This window comes from Miniopterus natalensis, chromosome 20, assembly GCF_054644295.1.
Source record: "Miniopterus natalensis isolate mMinNat1 chromosome 20, mMinNat1.hap1, whole genome shotgun sequence".
Taxonomy (NCBI): domain Eukaryota; kingdom Metazoa; phylum Chordata; class Mammalia; order Chiroptera; family Miniopteridae; genus Miniopterus; species Miniopterus natalensis.
In genome coordinates, this window is record NC_142100.1 from 19908571 (window position 1) to 19928740 (window position 20170).

The 20170-nt window shown below is 54.9% G+C and overlaps 1 long non-coding RNA gene across 2 annotated transcripts; it reads right to left on the reverse strand.

Annotated features, from left to right (window-relative positions):
* Positions 1-44: 44 nt before the first annotated feature.
* LOC107528474 (uncharacterized) lies at positions 45-12811 on the reverse strand. 2 transcript variants are annotated; one of them, XR_015716206.1, is made up of 3 exons: positions 12789-12811; positions 2203-2285; positions 45-896 (listed from the first exon to the last, which is right to left on the reverse strand). It is a non-coding gene; the product is annotated as an uncharacterized LOC107528474 (long non-coding RNA). The 2 variants fall into 2 exon arrangements; XR_001602372.2 differs by lacking the exon at positions 12789-12811 and adding an exon at positions 7121-7875.
* Between the last annotated feature and the right edge of the window lie 7359 nt (positions 12812-20170).

Genomic DNA, 20170 nt, shown 5'->3' on the forward strand with positions numbered 1-20170 from the left:
CCATCCGGCCCGTGTTCCCAGCTCAACTGGCCCTTCCTCTGGGAAGCCCTCCCTATGGACAAATGACCTTGTGACAAAGGTATTATTGGTTCCCACTTCTCAGATGAGGAAACTGGAGCTTCAAGAGGGGAAGCCACACTCACAGATGCAGAGAACATTTTAGGGGTTGCCAGATGGGAGGGTGGGGGGACGGGGGGGGCAAGGTGAAGGGATTGAGAGGTACAAATTGGTAGTTACAGAATAGTCATGGGGAATATAGTCAATATATTGTACAGCACGGGGAATATAGTCAATATTATTGAATGTTGTAACAACCATGTGTGGTATTCGATGGGTACTAGTTCTATCAGGGTGATCATTTTGTAAGTTACATAAATGTCTAATCGCTGGGTTGTATACCTGAAACTAATATAATATTGTATGCCAACTGTAATTAAAAAATGAAAAGTTATTTTAAAAATATAAATAAACAAAAGAGGGGCCGTCACAGCTTAGAGGGAGAAGAGTTGGACTTGAACTCAGGTCTCTCTGGCTCCAAGTCCAACGTTTAGCCAGGAGCAAGAGCAGGGAGGGGCAAGGCCCTGCTGGCTGGCTGGCAGCCCCCTGCCCTTGGCAGCACTCCCCTGGGCAGACGGGGCTGGGCACCGAGGGCGAGTTTCCTGGAACTCCCACCATCCCACCCAGGCAGCAGGGAGATGTCTGAAAAGTCCTCTTTTCTGTCTCCCCTCCCGCCCAACACATTAGCAGAGAAGCAAATAAAGACTGGTTCCCACCTTGTTTGTTCTGCGGCTGCAAGGAGGAAAGCTTGGGCCAGAGACGCGGGGGACTGCCAGAGGCCTCTCTTGGGGGCACAGCGGGCACAGATGTCAGAGCTCCTGTCGGGGACTGGCCTCTCTCTGGGCACCAGTGTGGAAGGAAAGCGTGGACTTTAGAGTCATTCAGGTCTGGGCTCTAACCCCAGCCCTGCTATTTACCTATCACTTTAGCTACCTGAGCCTCGGTTTCCTCGCCTGTAAAGTGGGTACAATTGCAGGTTTTTCATAGGTGAGCTTAGGAAAACCACTTCCTCTTTCCAGGCCTCGGTTTTCCCCACATGTAAAACTGGGCGACCACGTCTCCTAGAGTTCTTGGGGGATGCCAGTGACCTCAGGAATTTGAAGCACCCACTCAGCGCTGGCACCTAGTAGGACCTCAGGAGACAGTAGTTTCTGTTCCCCCTCCAGGTGGGAGAGGGAGACCTGGATCCTTGCCCCCTAGCGGCTGCTGCATGACTTTGGGCTTTGTTTTGCAGGAACAAACACCACATGCTGAGGCAGGAAGAAGTGTCTGTTGGGGATCTAAGCATTGAGGGGGGAATCAGACTCCCCCAGGAACAGCCCTGTCTGCTGTCAACACCCTCTTAATTACCGCACCCTGTCCCAAGGCAACCCTTCCCCCACTGGGGCAGGGCCCCATGGACACCCCTCTCTCAGGGAGTTCCCAAGGCCAGAGCAGGCAGCTACGAGGGTCCCTCCAACCCCCCACCATGCGAGCACCCCCTTCCCTAAGGAACCCCAACCAAGACAGCATCTGGGGTTTCTAGAGGCTCCACAGCTGCGGGTCTGAAGTCAGCCAGCCCCAGGTTCAAATCCCCTCCCAGCCACTCACTGGCTGCCCCATTGCCTTGGGCAAGGCACAGTGTCCATTATTAGCATTTTAATTATGACGAAATCATAATTATGAAATAAACCTCCAGCATTGTCCAGATTCTGTTGCTCTCACCCTGTGCCAGGCACCAGCCTACGTGCCTCCCAGGCGCATGCTCACTGGATCCTCACCACAACCCCAGTCCAGTGGCTCCCAGTGGGGCCCATTCTACTCCCCAGTGACACCTAGCAATGTCTGCGGACAATGCCACATGTGCAGGGAAGAGAGGGCTACTGGCATTTAATGGGTCAAGGCCAGGAACGTTGTTAAACATCCTACAATGCAAAGACAGTCCCCACCACAAGGAATGATCCAGAACAAAAGGTCTACAGTGCTGAGGCTGCAGGTAGGCACTGCAGTAATTCCCGTTTTATGGAGAAGGAAACTGAGGCTCAGAGAAGTTAAGTGCCTGAGGCCACCGAGCAGGTTATCAAAACTGGGCAGCTGGCTGCAGAGCCCGGGCCTCCCTCCGTTGAATGGGAGCATCCAGGTGCCACACTGAGCCCTTCACAGTACCTTGTTTAAGTTGCAAAACAGCCCCGGGAGGTAAGGATTCTTGCTACAGCTCAGGCGAATCTCTCTGAGCCTCAGTTTCCCACCTGTAAAATGAGGGTTGCAATCAGTGTCTATCCCACGGGGCTGCTATGACATGAGGCAGGTTGGCTGTCCCTTGGGCACCTATCAGGTATTTGGAAACTGCTTTCATCATCATCATCACCATTAGGTCCCAGTTTCCCTGTCCTCCTCGACCCTCCCGTGCACACCCCGGGAGTTAGTGCAGACTGGCGTTCACCGCCCGCGTTAAAACTCACCAAGACCCTTAAAGCCTCGCCCCCGGTTAATCCGCAGAGCCTGGCGAGCAAAGCCGGGCTACTGCTCCATTTTAGAGCTGAGGAAACTGAGGCTCTGAGAGGCCACCCAGGGAGCAAATGGCCTCCGGATCCCAACCCTGGATTCCTTCCACACCACACCATCCGGCATGTGTACACACCAATGCACACGCATACACACACGTGTACACACACACACACACACACACACACAGCCAGCTCTGCTGCTCTGTGGCAGTTCCCTCCCCAAACACTACCCTGTTCTCTGTGGTCCGGGAAAGAGTTCACTCCCTGTTCTAATTTGCCCTGTGGGCTGTAATTACACATTCCAAACCCGTGCCAGACTCCGAGGGAAGGAGGGGTGCAGGCGGGGGAGAGGCTGCGAGTCCTCGTGGGCGCCCCCTCCGCCTGTGAATGTCCCGTATGCTTACTCGTGGCATCAGGGGCCCAACCGAGGACATTCGTGCATGAGCGTGAACATGCCCACACAGCGTCAGCACCGCGTTCATTTGAAGCAACAGATTTCAAATGTTTTTGTTGTAAGCATCCAAACGCTTTGTTTGAATATAAATACTAGATTGTCGTCCAGACACAGATGGTAGCTGTGGCAGGATGGACAGAAGGGGGGATCTGAATCTCAGAGCCTAAGGAGCAGGGTTAGAAGCCACTTACCTATTCATTCATTCCACAAATATTTATTGGGCACCTACTGTGTGCCAGGTACTGGGGACACAGATGTGAGGAAAACAGAGAGAAAGCCCTGCCCTCCTGGGGTCGACATTGTGGTGGGGAAACAGAGTACACAGCTAGACAAAGCAGGCCGCAGAGTCAGGTCGTGTTAAGTGCTGTGCAGACCAGGAGAGCTCAGGAGTGGCCGAGTTAAGGGGTCCTAAGCAGGGTGAGGAGACTCAGGCCTGAGCCAGGGTCCCCAAGCCTTCCTCTCCACCCTGGACAGAGGCTCCGGACTCTCCGGGCACAGGGCCATCTGAAAGGTCACACATTCTGCTCTGATGGCCCCTGAGGACTCCCGGGGGCAGCCAAATCCACTCCTCACCCGGTGGGAGCGGGTGGAGCATGGAAAGAGCATGCATCTTGACGTCATACAGACCAGGGGGGTGGCTCCCAGGCAGGCCCACCTCTCATTAGCTGGGCGAGCTCGAGCAAGTTTCTTGGCCTTTCTGAGTCTCGCGTTCCTCTTAACTGGGTTATTGCGAGAATTACGCGAGTTGAGTCAAACCCCTGGCACAGAGAAAGCCCTCAATAAACAGCAAAGTGCCATCTCTCTGAGAATCCTGAGCTCAACGGGAGGTGGGGGAGGTCTCCTGCTCCATCCCCCCCCAACCCAGCAGGCCCGCAGAAGGTGGAAGCAGGGGCCCATCCTCACCTCCTCTGTACCCCTGATCTCATGGAAACCCTGGCACGAATTTGACAAATCCCATCCTCCTGATTACGTGATCAAGGAAAGCTGCTTAAACCTGGAGGCAAGTTTGGGCATGTGGGGCTGCTCCACCCCGGGGCGAAGAATTTCAGGGAGCTAGTTCTTCCTCGCTCCCTTGCTCCGGGATCCGTTCACTCCAAAAGGCATCTGTTGAGTGCCACCTGTTTGCAGGGCACCCAGGGCAAGCATAAAAGAGTGGAAGCTCCCGAAAGAATCAAGAAGGGTGGCTTTCCCCCTCCAGGCCTTTGCCTGGCCTGTCCTGCCTGCCCAGCTCCCCTTCCTCAGGTCCCATCTGACCCAGCACTGCCCCTGAAGAGCCTTCCTGGGCCCCAGTCTAAAGCTCGCTCTCGGAGCAACATGTGTCTCCCTTTACAGCACTTCTCGTGATTAAACATTTACATTCACACGTATCACCCCTTTATCCAACTCTTCTCTGGCTTTCGTTCCATGAGGTAGGGGCTGTTTCATGTCTGCTGCCCCCCAGCACTGAGCTCTGTGCCCAGGCGCTTGCTTTCTCATAAGACAAGGGGCCCCTGATGTTCAGGTAGAGAGCAGGCGGGGGAAAGAGGCATTTGTCTCGATGGGGACGGGAAAGGCTGCAAGGAGGAGGGGTATTTGGCCTGGGGCTTGACAAGGTGAATGGGGTAAAAGGGCACAGGAGACAGCAAGGTCAAAGTGCAGAGGCGAGAAAGTGCAGGGGGCACTGAGGAATGGTGCGGCCTGCGGCATTGGGAGGTGAAAGGTAGGAAGATGGGTGATGGGTGGGGAGGAGGCAGGCAGACCAGGGGGAAGGTTTGGGGCTCCCAGACAGACCAAGGGCACTTCCTCCTGCCCTATCCTGGGGCTCCTTGCCCCCCTTCCCCGCTTCCTGTAGCACCCTGGAATAAACAGTACTGTGAGCACCTGTCATTCCAGATGAGTCTGGGAGGGGTGGTGTGAATGGGGGAAGGGACTAGGAGGACAGGACCCTAAGTTTTGCTGGTGCTGGACAGAAGACCCCAGCCCTACCCAACCCCCACCTTCCAGGTAAAGAAACTGAGGCTCAGAGAGGTACAGCCACTCGTCCAGTGTTGCCCAGCTCCTGAGTGGGGGAAGCAAGATTAAAACCCATGTGGCCCCAGGACATGTGCCTTCAATGGACACTTTACAAGGATCAGGGGGGATACGAGAAGGGAGGGTGGAAGGTGGGAGGGGTGGAAGAAGTGCAGGGTGGGTGGTGGGGACCACAGCCCGAGGGCAGACTGCCTGCTGACTCACCAGCTGTGTGACCCGGGAGAAGTCATCTGGCCTTGCTGTGCCTCGGTTTCCTCACCTGTAAATGGTGATAATCCTGGTTCCCACCCCAGTGGACTGTTGAGAGGGTTAAATGAGATTGTGTGTAAATCACCGAGCCCAGGGCCCAGCAGAGCCCCGAAAGGGATGGGTGTTGTTCTGTTACTGTGAAAGGGTGGGTGAACCGGCTGAGGACCCAGAAAGGAATAACTGCCAGAAAGGACAGAGTAGCTGGGCCCGGAGCCCGGGCCCGGCAGCCACCTCAGAGCAGCCGCCGCTGGGAGCAGCCGGCCGGGACCTCAGGGCCTTGGCCAAATGAAACCTCCCGCTTGCCAGGCGCCCTGGCCGGCTGCAGTGGCGGGGGGCATCACGCCACGCTGGGCACCTTCCCGGCCCGCCTGTATTTACCTAGGAGGGCCCAGCCCGCTTCCTGTTTGCTGCACAGTGGCCGCCTGTCCAGGGTAGACAGAGCCCCAGTGTCCTGTCAGGTCCCCCACCCGGGAGGGCGCCCCCTCAGGCTCACACCACCCAGGCTGGGCAGCGCTGGGGCGACTCACTGGGCCCACAGAGGGCAGTGTCAGTGTGGCCACGGCCAAGACTTGGTCATTCTGCAGGCCTCTGGCTGGAGGGATTCCAACAGTGTGCACAAATGCCCCGCCCCCCATGCACGTCCAAGGGTCCCCAGCCTACGGTGGGAGCCACTGGAGGCAGTGTGGCTCAGTGGTTTAAGGGTCCGCGCCATACAACAAACACAAAGGCCGCACATGACAGGACTCCATTTACACGAAATGTCCAGCACAGGCAAATCCACAGAGACCAAAGCAGATGTGTGGTTGCCAGGGACTGGGAGGAGTGGGGGACAGTGACTGCTAATGGCTACGGGGTTCCTCTCTGGGGCGATGAAAAGTTCTGGAATTAAATAGTGTGATGTCTGTGCAACTCTGAATACACTAAAAAACCACCGAATTGTACACTTAGAAAGAATACGTTTTATGGTATGTAAATTACACCTCAATAATCCTTCTCAGCTCAGTGATCTTGGACAAGTGGCTTCCCCTCCCTGAGCCTCAGTTCCTCGGTGACATATAGGGGTGTGGCACACAGCAGGGGCTCAAGGATATGCTGTCCCTTCCTCAGGAGGCACCCACGCCTTCCCCTGTCTCATCCCCTCCGGTCAGAGCACAGCCCAAGAGACCACCCTGCTCAGAGCATGATGCTGCTCAGCTCCAGCCCAGGAGAAGGGAGGTCTCAGAACCTTAGGAGCCCCTTCTCCCTGGCCCAGCCCCTCTCCTGGAACAGCCGCAGTCTCACAGGCCCCCCAGAGTGGATTGTGTAGCCTCAGGAACCACGTGACCACCTGTTCTGTTCCCCACCTGCCACTCACAGGCTGGGTGCCCTTGAGCAAGTCACGTCTCCTCTCTGGGCCTCAGTTTCCTCATCTGTAAAATGGGGGCATACTGCCACCCAGGAGGGGTGAGCCTGGATTTGCTTTGTAATTATTTGCTGGACTGCACATTTGTGCTCGAAGTTAAAAAATTAACAGGATAGCTCCTACACCAAAGAACTGTTGTGAGGCTTAAATGTAATAATTCTAGAGTTTAGGACAGTGCCTGGTATATAGCAAGCACTCAACAAATGGCAGCTGCTTTTTTACTGTTGTTAATGTTCCCTCGATGTACAGCTGGAGGCCCAGCGAGGGCAGGGCAGAGCGGGCGCTGGGACCCAGACTTCCCGGCTCCAAGGCCGGCTCACGGCTGTGCTGGGAGAAAGGGTTTTCTCACCTCGTTTCCATCTCTTGCCAAGGCACTGGCCCACTTCCCACCCGGGAGACTGAGGCCCAGAGGGGGAAGGACACCCACCCATCCCTCCAAACACCCCTCCACCTTACTCACACCTGCAAAAACCCCACAGGAGACAGCAGACACTGGAATGGATGGGTTGGGCGGGAGCCGGGGAAGGGAGCCTGAGGCAACAGAAAACCAATCTGAGGTTCCCCCCTCCGCCCCAACCTGCCTCACTGCCAGCCTATGCCAACAGCAGGCTGGTTAACCGCCTAGAATTAGGGCTGAGGCCAGGGCCCGAGCCCCACCAGCAGCAGTGCCTGCCCGCACTGGTGCATCCACACAGCACCTTCTACCTGCTTTAACCCAAATAACTCTGGAAGTCAGACATTATCGGCTTCAGTCCCACGTGAATAAACTAAGTCCGGGAAGCATGGAGGCTGGGCTGACATTTATCCAGCCCCTGCCATGCTCCGAGCACTTTCACGCTGACCATCTGAGGTAGGCATTCCTGTTACCCCATTTCACAGATGAGCAAACTGAGGCTTGGAGAGCCCATGACTCAGCAGGAAGGGCATGTGGCTAGGATTCCAACCACCTGCTTTTAAACCCATCTGAGCCCTGGCCGGGTATCAGTTGGTTAGAGCATCATCCGATACACCAAGGTTTGGGGTTCAATCCCGGGTCAGGGCACAGACAAGCAGCAACCAATGAATGCAACAAGTCAGTGTCTCTCTCTCTCTCTCTCTGATCCTCTCTCTCCGAAATAAATATTTTGAAACAGAGCTAAGAATTATAATAATAATAATTAATAAATCCATTTCAGTTTACCCCTTCGGGGTCTATGAAGCCATCTCTGGGGCCACCCTTCTAACTCCGTGGAAGTTACAGGACAGCTGGCACAGTGGTGAGGGGCTGGGATGCCACAGGCAGACAGTCTTGGGAGTTTGAATCTTGGCTTTGCCATTTAGTAGCTGTGTGACCTCAGGCAGGGCACTTCACCTCTCTGAGCCTGTTTCCTTGTTTCAAAAAGGGAGTGAATTGAAGCACCCACCCCTGGGCTGCCTGGTCCCTGGTGGATGTCGGCCCCAAAGGACGGCGTGTGGAATGATGGGAACTCGGGTGCAAGCTCCAGGAGGGCAGGACCCTCTTCTTCTCCCGTCACCACTGAGTCCCCAGAGCTTAGAACAAGGCCTGGCACATAGTAGCTGCTCAAGATATACTTGCTGAATGAACAAATCAGGGATTCAGTGAGTGAACAAATGAACTCATGGGTACACATGAAAAGGCAAACTTAGTCTTTCTCACCAGACAGGAGCAGGCAGGTCTCCAAAGCTGAACCTCTACCCCACGAACCAGCTATTCCTCCCTCTCACCCTTTCACAGGTAATTTACTGAGCACCTACTATGAAACCCAGTGTCCCCCTATGAGGGAGGCAGCTATCATGAGTCCATTTTTGCAGATGAGGAAAGTGGAGCTCAGAGAGGCCAGGACACTTGCCCAAGCTCATTCAGTCTCCGAACCGGAGCCGGAATCTGAGCAGGTGGTTTTTCTGACACCCCTGCCTTGTTGATCTGTCTGTTCAATCACTCATTCATTCATTCATTTATTCACTCCGTCTATGTATTTCTAAGCCTCTCCTCTGTGCCAAGGGAAGACAGGAGAGAGCCGGGCCAACAGGTACCCACCTGAGGTCAGTTGGCCCCTCTGAGTCCATGGGGCCCATCTGGGGTGTATGTGGGAAGTGCCTCCACACACACACACACACACACACACACACACACACACACACACGAGGAGCTGTTCCAGAAGGTGGTCAGCCCTCCTGGTCAGCCGGGTGTAACCCAGGCCACTCCACCCTCAGGAAAAACAGGCGCCTGGGGAGACTGAGCAGCCCTTTGTGTGGGGGGCTGGCAGGGCGGGCAGGGCGGCCGTTGCTTCTTACCCACCACTGGGGAAAAAGAAGAAGGTTCCCGTTTGGTCAATGGCCCACTGTCATCCCCGCTCCTGCATCACCTCCTTCTGTGGCCTTTCCTGTCCCCTGAGCTCATCTGGGGCAGACTTGTGAGTGTGGATGGAGGGCCTCCTATGCCCCTGGCATGGTCTTTGTGACCCACCCTCACTGATGAGGAAACCTGCTCAGAGAGGTGGGGTCACCTCCTTGGGGTCACACAGCCAGCAGTGACCAGGGCTTGGGGCAGAGAAGAGAAACTGATTCTCAGGAAGGCGCTCAGAGGCAGGAAGTCGGAGTCACAATACAAATCAGGGCCTGGCCTTTTCCTTGTTCCTACAGTCAGGGTGCCAGCTCATGGAACCCAAGGACACCCAAGGCAGGGGCAGGGGTGGAATACCCCAATACCCCTCACACTGGCAAAACTCTGACTTCCAGCAAACCCCAGGTGGCAGCCCCAGAAACAGAGAGGTTGAGCCACTTCCTGAGGTCACACAGCAGTGCGTGGCAGAGCTGAGATGTAAACCGAGGTGGCTCAGACTCCAAGAAGGGTGAGTCCAAGGTGGTTTTCCAGGAAGGAAGCTAGGGCGGTCACTGGGCTTTTCAGGGACCCAAGGGGACGAGAGTCATTCATATCTGGCTTCCAGTCCAGCTCTGCCATGAGCCAGCAGGGCATCCTGGGCAAACTGCTTCTCTCAGAGTCTGTTTTCTCAGCTGTAAAATGAGAGGCAGCCTTCCTGCCCCTGCCCCTGCCCCCCTCCAGTGGAGGTGAGGCTATGACGTCATCGAAGTGAACATGGGGCACTAGACATTGGTTATAAATTAAACAGTCAATGTTGCGCTAAAGACAGTCCACTACCACCCCATGAAGCTGGCACCATCATTCCCATTTTACAGATGAAGAAACCGAGGTCCCGGGAGAAAGGGGATTTACTGGGAGCCAGATTTGAACCAGGTAGCCAGGCTCCAGACCTAGTTTTTAAGCATTAAATCTGGAAAGTAGGAAACATCAACGGCCCCTGGCACTTAGGTGACAACCGTAAATATTTCACGGCTGAAAAGGCATCGTCCTTCGTCCAAACACAAGTCTAGCTTTGCCCCTGCTACCTCCCACCCACCTGCCCAGCACAGAGGGGCTCTGAGGGGGCACCCGAGTGATGACATGGAGGAAAACATGGCCTGGAACAGGCCCGGGGACAGGATGAGAAAGAAGATGGTGTTTTGGAGCCCCATCCGCATGCCTTGACTGTCCTTGCAAAGTGGGAGCTGAGAGCCCATTTGACAGATGAGAAAACTGAGGCTCAGAGAGACCAGGTGACTAGCCTGAGCTCCCCTAGTATCAGTCCGGTTCTTATCTCTATACTACAGAGCATCTTCCCAACAACTTTTGGCCCAGACTAACCAGGACAAGCCACCTTGGAAGTAAAGGGCAGGGATTTTGAAATGAGACAAATGGAGTTCTGATCCCAGCTCTGCCCCTTCCCAGCTAAGAGACCCTGGGTAAGCGACTTCACTGCTCAGACCTCATTTCCTCTCTCTCAAAAATGGGTACAATCATAGTTTTGTATCCACATGTGCTAAGGGTATTTGGCTCAGTGCCTGGCACATAGCAAGTGCTCAATAAATGCTCGCTATCGTCATCATGACCACTGACACAGCCCAGGCTCGGAGAAAGCCAGGCAGAACCTTGTACCCAGAGTTCAGAGCAGCAACTGTGGGGCGCAAGATCACAGATATCTCAAGAGATCGGAATTAATCTTTAACAGGTGAATTCCTCTCCAAATTAGCAATGCAGAACATTCCAGAGGGCCGGCTGGCATGAAATGTCCTCTTGGCTCCCCAGATTCTATGTGTGACAAGACACAGAGCTGTTCCCTCGGTCCCTAGGATTTGGGGAGGAACCTGGAATGTCTTTCCCAAAATCAAGTGGGGGGAAACTAAGGCAGATAGCAGGTCAGGGGCCTGTGAGGGATAGAGATGCCCATTTCATGTGGACTCCCTTCCAGGAACAAACGAAGGAGCTCAAAGGACTCCTGTCTCAAAATGATGTGTTCAGTTGCTCAGCTGGGCCACAGAGGTTTACTGAGCACCTACTATGTGCCAGGCACAGTGAGCTCAACCTTGTGCATTTCTCTCCCGCCGACATCTCCTTCCAGTGGCCCTTCTCCAATCCCCACCTAGGGCCTCACATCTCTTACCTGGACAACTTCCCCAGGCTGGAAACCGGCCTCCCTGCCTGGCCCCCACTCTGTAGCCAGAGGGACCTTTCCAGACCACACGTCTGGCATGCCCCTCTCAGCCTGGACTTTTGGGCTCCTGGGTCTAACCTGGTCACTGCCTATCTCATCCCTTTCCCTTCCTGTTCATGTCACACACTCCATTCACCTTGCTCCATTTCAAACATGACCCTGAGTGGCCCATGAGTGCCACTTGCCACGTGTTTGGTGTTTGGGAAACCCCTCACCCCCGATTTACCAATAAAGGTGGGAAAGAGGGATCCCTAGCCTTTCTGGTTCCCACTGTTACTCAAACCGAATGAACTGGAGAAATGTGGACATGGTCAATTACCTTTTTTATCCCTTTTGATTAAGGTGTTGGTGGCAACAACCACCAGCACAAACAGTAACGGCTGAGGTTGCGCTGAGTGTGCGCCAGGCACTGCACAGGGCTCATGGCAGCTCGCCTGTCCTCGCCACAGCCCTGGGGGTTGCCCTCCTGCTCCCCCCATTTTACAGAAGACAGCTAAGGGACTAGCTCGAGGTCACACAGCAGTGCGGTGGCAGAGATGAGACTGGGGCCCACACAGGCTCTACACAGGCCCCACTTTCAACCTCACAGATGATAGGGGCCTGACCCTTCTACCTCACCTCTCTAAGGAGGTCACCTCTTCGCCTTCCTCATGAACCAGTCAGGAAGCTGGACCCCTGTCCCTGCCCGGAGCCAGAGCAAAAGTGGCAAAACTGAAATCCTGGAGTAGTTATCAGCATCCCAGAACCAAGCTCACTCACGAAGTCTCCTTAGGATTCCGGGGTTCACGCGGCCACCACCACCATGACCACAACCCAAGGCCCTCGCTTTAGAAGCCGAGCCAGAGGAGCCATGGGCCCATCCCACCCCCATCCCTTCCAGGGCACCTCTGGGTGCCAAGCAGGAGGGCTTTGGGGCCAGACAGCCCTGGGTTTCAATTCCACTTGGCTACATCCTGACCCGAACCTCAGTTTCCTCATCTGCAAAACGGGTGGTGTAAGCAGCTCAACCAGCAAGTCTGTGGTCGGCATCCAGACAAGGGGGGAGTGCGGGGAGGTCTGTCCCGGTCCTCCCGGACCTCCCGACCCCCCCAGTCCCCACGCAGAGCTGCAGGTTAAAGATTTCCCTGCCTCCCAGGGGAAGAGCCATCTCTCTGGGACTCAGTAACCAGAAGCGGCCTTTGAAGTCGCAGACTCCCAATTCCCCGCAGCTTGCTCGCGGTCCAGGGCCAACCTCAGGCCCTCCAGCCCCCTCCTCCAGGCGCTCCCCAGTGGGGATGTCCCCCACGGTGGGCTGCGGGGCCTCCTCGGGGACCCGGGCCCTCCCTCCCCCAGGGCGCACGTCGGCGCCCATTTCACAGGTGATAAAACCGACCCCCAGGGAAGCGGTGCCCCCTGATCAAGGGAACCCAACGGGGCCCCGCGCTTCCCGCGCCCCCCGGAGAACCCGCGGCGCCTCCGCGACGTCCCCAGGCAGGGGCGCGAGAGGACCTGGGCGGCGCAGTCCCTCCCCGGGTCCCCGGGTCCCCGCGCCCCCGGGTCCCCGGTCCCGGGTCCGGCCCCGAGGGCTCGGGCGCACTCACCTCCGCCTCGGACGGCGCGGCGCTTCCTGAATCCCGCGGGCCCGGCGCCCGCGCGCGCGTCTCCCCTCCCCCGGCTCAGGTTACCCGGCCACGCGCCGCCCCCGGGCCGCACCCCGCCCCGCGCGCGCCCGCGCAGCGCCCCAGGCGGAGACGCGCCCCGCGCCCCCCGCCCGCCGTCGGACCCCCGCCTCCTGCCCGCGAGCCTCAGGCTTCTCTCCTGGGAAATGGGCACCTTGGCCCCTGGATAGGCGGGAGCTCGGGCCGGGACCCTGCGACCTCGCGCTCCTGTCGCCGTCACCTCGGCGCTGCTTGCTCCTCCGTTAGCAGATCCAGGAATCCGCTGGGTCGTTCATGCAGCAGACGGTTCAGGGACACGTCTGTGTGGGTCCCTCTGGGGCGCAATAAACGCGAGGTCCTTAGAACAGGCGCATAGCATGGAGCCTGGCAAGTAGGTGACCGATGTCTGTTTTTTTATTATTATTATTATTAAATGGTGATGCGCACTACGCGCTCATCTTCTACCCCGGCCACTTGATTACCCCCACAGATCGGGCAGCTCACTCCTCCCATAACTCTCGCAGTCACGAGGAAGGTGCCGAGCCCTAGGAACATTTTCAGTCTTTTTTGTCGCTATTGTTTTTATTCCACTGAGCTGACGGTCTCATTGCTAATGCGACAGTGGGATTTTAGACTTATTGGAGAGAAAGAGAGAACCAGAGATTGCTGTGTCCACTTTACAGACGGAAAACTGAGGCTTGGAGAGGACGTGGCCTCTCCAGAAGCTGCTCCCTCTATGAGGGAGTGGGAAGAGGATCTTTTCCCCCCTGGGGTTCCAGGACAGGAAACAGAGCAAACCTGAAGCTATCTTAAGGGGACCGGGCACCAAGTAGGTTTTTTTACTGGATGGTGGTGCCCCCCACACACTCATCTTCTGCCCTGGCCACTTGATTACCTCCACAGGTGAGGCGGAATGTAGACAGGGTCCCTCCTGTCTCCGCCTTCCTGACCTCTGACAGCCTATCTGCTGGAGGCCTTCCAGGCTGGGCTGGGGCTGGGCCAGCTTGGGAAGCAGAGGAGTAATGGGCAGAACTAGTCTGGGCCCATTTCTGCAGAAAGGGCCGTCTCAAATGAAAAAAAAAAAAAATGTGACAAGGGTGATCCAGGCTCACAGGAGGCTAATGGAGGAGATGGGTTTGGGGATGGTGGTTACTCTACTCCAAGGTCAGGGAGATGAGGTGTGAGCCCTCAGCATCACCGTAGTTAACCCCGCTCCTTCCTGACACCCACTTCACAGACTGGGCAACTGAGGACCCCATGGGAGGAAGTAACTCATCGTGGGCCAGGTGCCTGGCTCTTGGCCTCTGTTCCAGACGCCTGGGTTCAAACTCTGCCCTGCCGCCGATTAGGTGGGAGCCTCAGTCTCCTCCTCTGAAAAATGGGCATCTGTTTCTAAGAAGCAAGGACCGAAACTGTCATGTTTGCAGCTGCAGGACCAGCTCCTGGCACTCAGTAGGTGTTTTAAAAATGAAACTTAGTAGGTTGATTGAGCTGGAAGGAGAGGGAAATAGGTGTTTAATGGGTATGGAGGTTCAGTTTTACAAAATGAAAAGAGTTATGGGGATGGAGGGTGGTGATGTTTGCACAACAATGTGAATGTACTTAATGCCGCTGAACTGTACACTCCAGAATGGTTTAAGATGGCAAATTTTGATATGTGTATTTTACCACAATAAAAAAAAAAATGGGGGAAACTACTGGTTGATTAAAAGCATGAAGAGGTAAAACGGAAGAGAAAGTGGGCTCAGACCACCCGGCAAACACTCGCTATTTTTACTGAATGTGACAAGGGCCGCCGCTAGGATGTGACTGCGATTACGGACTGTTTTTGTCGCTGGTGAAACTCTCCAGCCTTTGGACTGGAAGGACAAGAGACTCTTGACCGAAAACTTTACCTCTTAGGGAAGGAAAACATTTCAGCACAGGCTATGAGTCCTGTGGAGGCTGCCGGCAGCCCAGGCCTTGGGCCCATACAGGGCCCAGGGTGCCGCAGGGGGCTCAGCTATTTCCACTAAAAGGGGCTCCTGGGCCACACCTACAGCCTGCACTTAGCAAGCGCCTACTGTATGCCAGACTCAGTGGCAGGAGCTGGGGAGAGATGGTGAGCCAGACGGGTCAGCCTGTCAGGGCCTTTGCACCTAGTGCACCTGCCCCCACCCCGCCCGACATCCAGTTATATAAACAAGACAAATGTACCTCACTTGGCACTTGGCACAGCCCTGAGACTGCCACCGACCCATGTCATCTCCTGACAGCCAGGAAGGCAAGGATTCGTATGCTATTTTCTAGAAAAGGGCACACAGAGGCCACTTGCCTGAGAGCCCACAAGCTGGTAGGATTTGAACCCAAGCCCAGCAGACTCTACATGGTAGCATAGTAAGAGGGTCTCAAAAAGACAAGACAATAACAAGTGTTAGCAAGGAGGTGGCGAAGTCAGAGCCCTCATGCACTGCTGGTGGGAACGTGCAGTGGAGCAGTGTTTTTGGAAAACAATCTGGCAGTTCCTCCAAATGTTAAATATAGTCACGAAGCCACCCAGCGACACCGCCCCCAGGGACACAGCCAAGAGAAATGAAAACATATGACCACACAGGAACTTGTACATGAATGTCCAGAGCAGCGTTATTCAGAATAGGAAAAATAGAAACAACTCCAGTGGCGAATGGATAAGCGCACTGTGGCAGATTCATACCGTGGAACAGTACTCGGCCCTAAAAGGAAGGAAGGACTGACTCAGGCTACAGCGTGGAGGAGCCCTGAAAACAATACGCTGAGTGAAAGAAGCCAGACATCACAGGCCAAATCCTGTGTGATCCCACTTATATGAAATGTCCAGGAAACGCAAAGCTCCAGAGGCAGAGAGTAGATTAATGGTTGCCAGGGGCTGGGGATGGGGAAGTTTAGAAGGGTGGTAGTTAAAGGTTCAGGGTTTCTTTTTAGGGTGATGACAGTGTTCTAAAATTCACCGTGGTGATCATTGCACATATCTGTGAGTATACTAAAAACCATCGAATCGCATACTTTATTATTATTTTTAAAATATATCTTTATTGGCGTCAGAGAGAGGAAGGGAGAGGGAGAGGGAGAGGGAGAGAGAGAGAGAGAAACATCAATGATGAGAGAGTCATTGATCGGCTGCCTCCTGCAGGCCCCCACCTGGGGATCGAACCCGCAACCCGGACATGTGCCCTGACCGGGAATCAAACCACGAACTCCTGGGTCCTAGGTTGATGCTCAGCCCGGCCGGGCTGAATGGCATACTTTAAATGGATAAGTTGTATGGTATGTGAATTATATTTCAATAGAGCTATTATAAAAGATTTTTTTTAAAAGCATGGCCTCTGTGGAATCAAGAGGATGTGGGTGTGGCTCTATCACATGTCTAAGCTGTGTGGCCCTGGGCAGGTGACTCTGCTTTTCTGAGCCTCACTTCTTTTCTTTTGTTTGTTTGTGTGTATTTTTTGTTAACCCTCCCCGAGGATATTTTTCCATTGATTTTAGATAGAGTGGAAAGGGGGGAGGAAGGGAGACAAAGAGAGAAACATCCATGGAGAGAGACACATGGATTGGTTGCCTCCCACACAGGCCCTGACTGGGGCGGGGGATTAAGCCTGCAACCCAGTGATGTGCCCTTGACCAGCAATCGAACCCAGTGCCTGGGCCAACACTCTAACCACTGAGCCACACCAGCCAGGGCTCCGAGCCTCACTTCTTCATCTATAAAATGGGGCTAGCAAAGGCCCCTACCTCACGTGGTTGGGAGGGTTAAGCACTATGGTGCTCATGAGCACTGAGCTGTGCTGCGACAGTCACTGCTCAGTAAATTGTCCCATGTGGCCCCCACACTTCCGCAACCAAGACTCCCTAACATCCCCTCTGGAGCGCTCTTGTTTACCCCATGTAACATCTTTCTTCCCAGTCATCTTGTGAGGTTGGCATTAGTGCCCCCATTTCATTGTCTCCATTTTACAGATGAGAACCACTGAGTCCAGAAGACAGCAGGCATCCCGGCACGGCTCCCCCACACTCCCAGGCAGTGTTCTGCCTCTGCTCTCGACTCTCTTTCTCTTCCATGGGCACCCCCTTAGCCCAGCTGGTGGCCTCACAGCTCCAGAACTTGGTTTAGGCCAAGAACTGGTGTCCAGGTCCCTGGGGGCCTGGAGTGGGTCTCTAAGTTGTGGATGCAGCCAAAACCACCATGTGGGACGGGGCCCCGAGCCTCTCAGCCCCTCATGTACCAGCATCTCATCCCCCCCTCCCCACCACCCTCAGAGGGGTGGTCTCCTCCAGCCCCTTTTGCAGATGGACAAACTGAGGTTGTGCACAATGATAGCCCTTTGCCCAAGGTACCTCCTGGTGGTCCAGTCAGGATCTGAGCCCAGGACCATCTGAGTTAGATGGCACCTTTCAGCCCCTATGGCAGCCATGTGCCCCAGTCCCCTCACCTCTGACTCGGAAGCCCTGCTGGCACCCACCGGGATGAGATCAGGAGTGTGGGGTGATGGGGTGAGAAATCCCACTTGGCCACATTGCTCTCTCTCCAGTGAGTACCACAGGCAGGCTCAAGTCATGATGAGAATAAAAGCAGAGGAGACAACTGGGGAAAGAGGGCAGGGGAGGTACCAGGGCTAGCATTATGCATTTATGCAGCACCTGCTGTGTGCCAGGTGCTGTGTAGGGCTCTATCCTCAAGTATTCCTTCCAGCTACAGGAGAGGAAGCACGTCCAGAGAGGTGAGGGACCTGCCTAAGGTCACACAGTCAGGAGGGCAAGGGGTCTGATAGTCTTCCTCTGGGATCCCTGAAATCACATCTCCCCACATTTACCGAGAAGCCATGGAGACGAGATACAAAGAGGCTGCAGACAATCAGCTGGTTTGTATATCTCGGTCCTGCAAATAGCTGACCTGAGTCCAGAGATTGGAGGCCCCGTCTTGCCAGGGACCTTCAATGAGGCTCTTCTGGCATTCTCCCTGGGGCAGAAACCTGAGGCCAGGTAGAGAGGAAACCCATCCCCTCAGATGACTGTTGCCATGGGCACAGCCACTCTCAGCTGCTCAGCCACAGGCTGTGATTCCAGTCTCTGGGCAGCAGGCCTGGTGGCCTGTGGGTGTGGCCGGGCCACAGCTGGCCATGGGCATTTCAAAGACAGCCTTCATCTGAAGTTGTGGCGTAGAGAGAAAGGGGGGCATCTAGGCTTTGGTGCCAGCAGGGTCCCAGTAATTCAGGGCTTCCTGGGTGGGCTACTGGAGGCCCACGGAGGCCCCTAGAATGGTGAGTGAAAATGTAAGAGGGTCAGGATGGAGACAGCCCCTTTTCTGAGTCCAGGATCCTAGCTAACACCTTTTTAAAAAATATATCTTTATTGACTTCAGAGAGAGGAAGGGAGAGGGAGAGAGATAGAAACATCAATGACAAAAGAGTCATTGATCAGCTGCCTCCTGCACGCCCCCCACTGGGGATTGAGCCCCCAACCCGGGCATGTGCCCTGACCAGGAATACGAACCGTGACCTCCTGGATCCTAGGTTGACGCTCAACCACTGAGCCACGCGAGTCAGGCAGCTAACAGCTTTTTAAACTGTGAATTGGCTTTGTGGTCCTCTATTCATAGAGGCTATGGCTTCCCCTGCTCTTAGAACAAAAACCTAACTCACACTGGCCTCAGCATCTCTAGGTTTCTCCCTCACTGCCCCCCCGCCCCATCTCCAGGCTCCATCCACTTGGCCCTCTCTCTGTCCTTAGAGCTGCTGCTTTCTCTCCTGCCTCACTCAGGGCCTTGGCATTAGCTATGGTTTAACCACATTTGGGGCCGGGTTGCTGCTTCAGAAGCCCCTGGCAGGCCGTAGCATCATAATAAATAAAAATATTCATAAAAGCCATTTCTCGAACATCCATGTGTCAGGCCCTGTCCGGTTTTACAGGTGTGGAAACGGGCTCAGAGTGGTGACTTGACCTGCCCTGGGTCACTCGGCTGCAAAGTCATAGAACCTGCACTTGAACCTAAAAATTGTTCAGCTGTGCCGGTGATGCTAGTTGCTGGTGGTAGTAATAGTAACGGTAATTAAATAGTAGCCTTAATTAACAGTAATAGTGAAACAGAACACACCTTTGACCTGCACACAGACGCTGGCCTGAAGTCAGAACTCCAGAGCACCCATTGGAGAGGCTTCAAATCTCCCCAGCAGGGCTCACATGGGCTCCTCATTTAGCCTTTGGAAAACCACCCCGGACACTTTAGGGTGGGTAACGCCCCTGCCCCCCATCCCCCCAGAGCAAGCACATTTTAGGGCGGGCAGGAGGTGGGGGTGCTGGGAGGAGCGGCCGCGGCCGAGCAATGCCGACAGCGCCACCTACCGGGCTCTGCGGGAGCTGCAGGCGGTCCGCGTGCAGGCTGGGGGGGGAGGGGAGGGTGCCGAGGGGTTCGAAGCCCGAAGGCGGGCGGAGTGAACCAGGGGAACTCATCAACCAGCCCACAAACCCAAGGAGCTGCTCCTCCTCTATTCTCCCGTCCCCCAGCCCCTGAAAATGATGATTATTGGGCCGACACTGACCGATTACGCCCAGCGCCTGGCCTAGGCAGTTTCACTGACTCTGGATGAGCTGGAAAGATCAGGATCCCGGGTGCACAGAGGAGGGAACAGGGTCAGAGGCGAGATGATGTGTCCAAGGCCACTCAGCTACTGAGCGGCAGAGCCTCCAGGCTCGATCGCATCACCATGCACCCCACATCACGCGAATATATCCGTGCAGTTTTTATTTAACACTGAGATCGTGTCCTATGCTGCAGACATTCCTAATTGCTTTACAAATAGTAACATTTAAGGCTCATAACCTTTATGGTGGGCATCAGCAAGACCCCCGTGTCACAAAAAAGGAAACTGAGCCTTTTTTACAGTGACTGGAGCTTCAGTCCCTTGTCTATGGTAGAGATGATTGCAACGTTTTTCAACAGTTGCTCACTGAGGTTTAACTGAATGAGTCAACGAGTCAATAAATGAGTCAGCCCTTGTCAAGGTGGAGGGTTCTTTCGGTTTCTGGGCACGATCTGATTCACCTGGGTCAGTGAGACTGTCCTGGCAGGAAGGAGGGCTGGAGGGCGGCTCAGCCTGTCCTCTGGCACAGAAGTGGACATGGCTGAGGGAGGGATGCAGTCAGTCCCTCAGTCCTGGCTGGGTCACCCTGGCTGAGTCCTCTTGCCCTACCCCTGGGGGGTTCAGTTTCTTCTTCTTCTCTTTTTAATATGTTTTATTGATTTCAGAGAGAGGAAGGGAGAGGGAAAGAGAGAGAAACCTCAATGAAGTCAAATGAATATGCTCTCTACATTT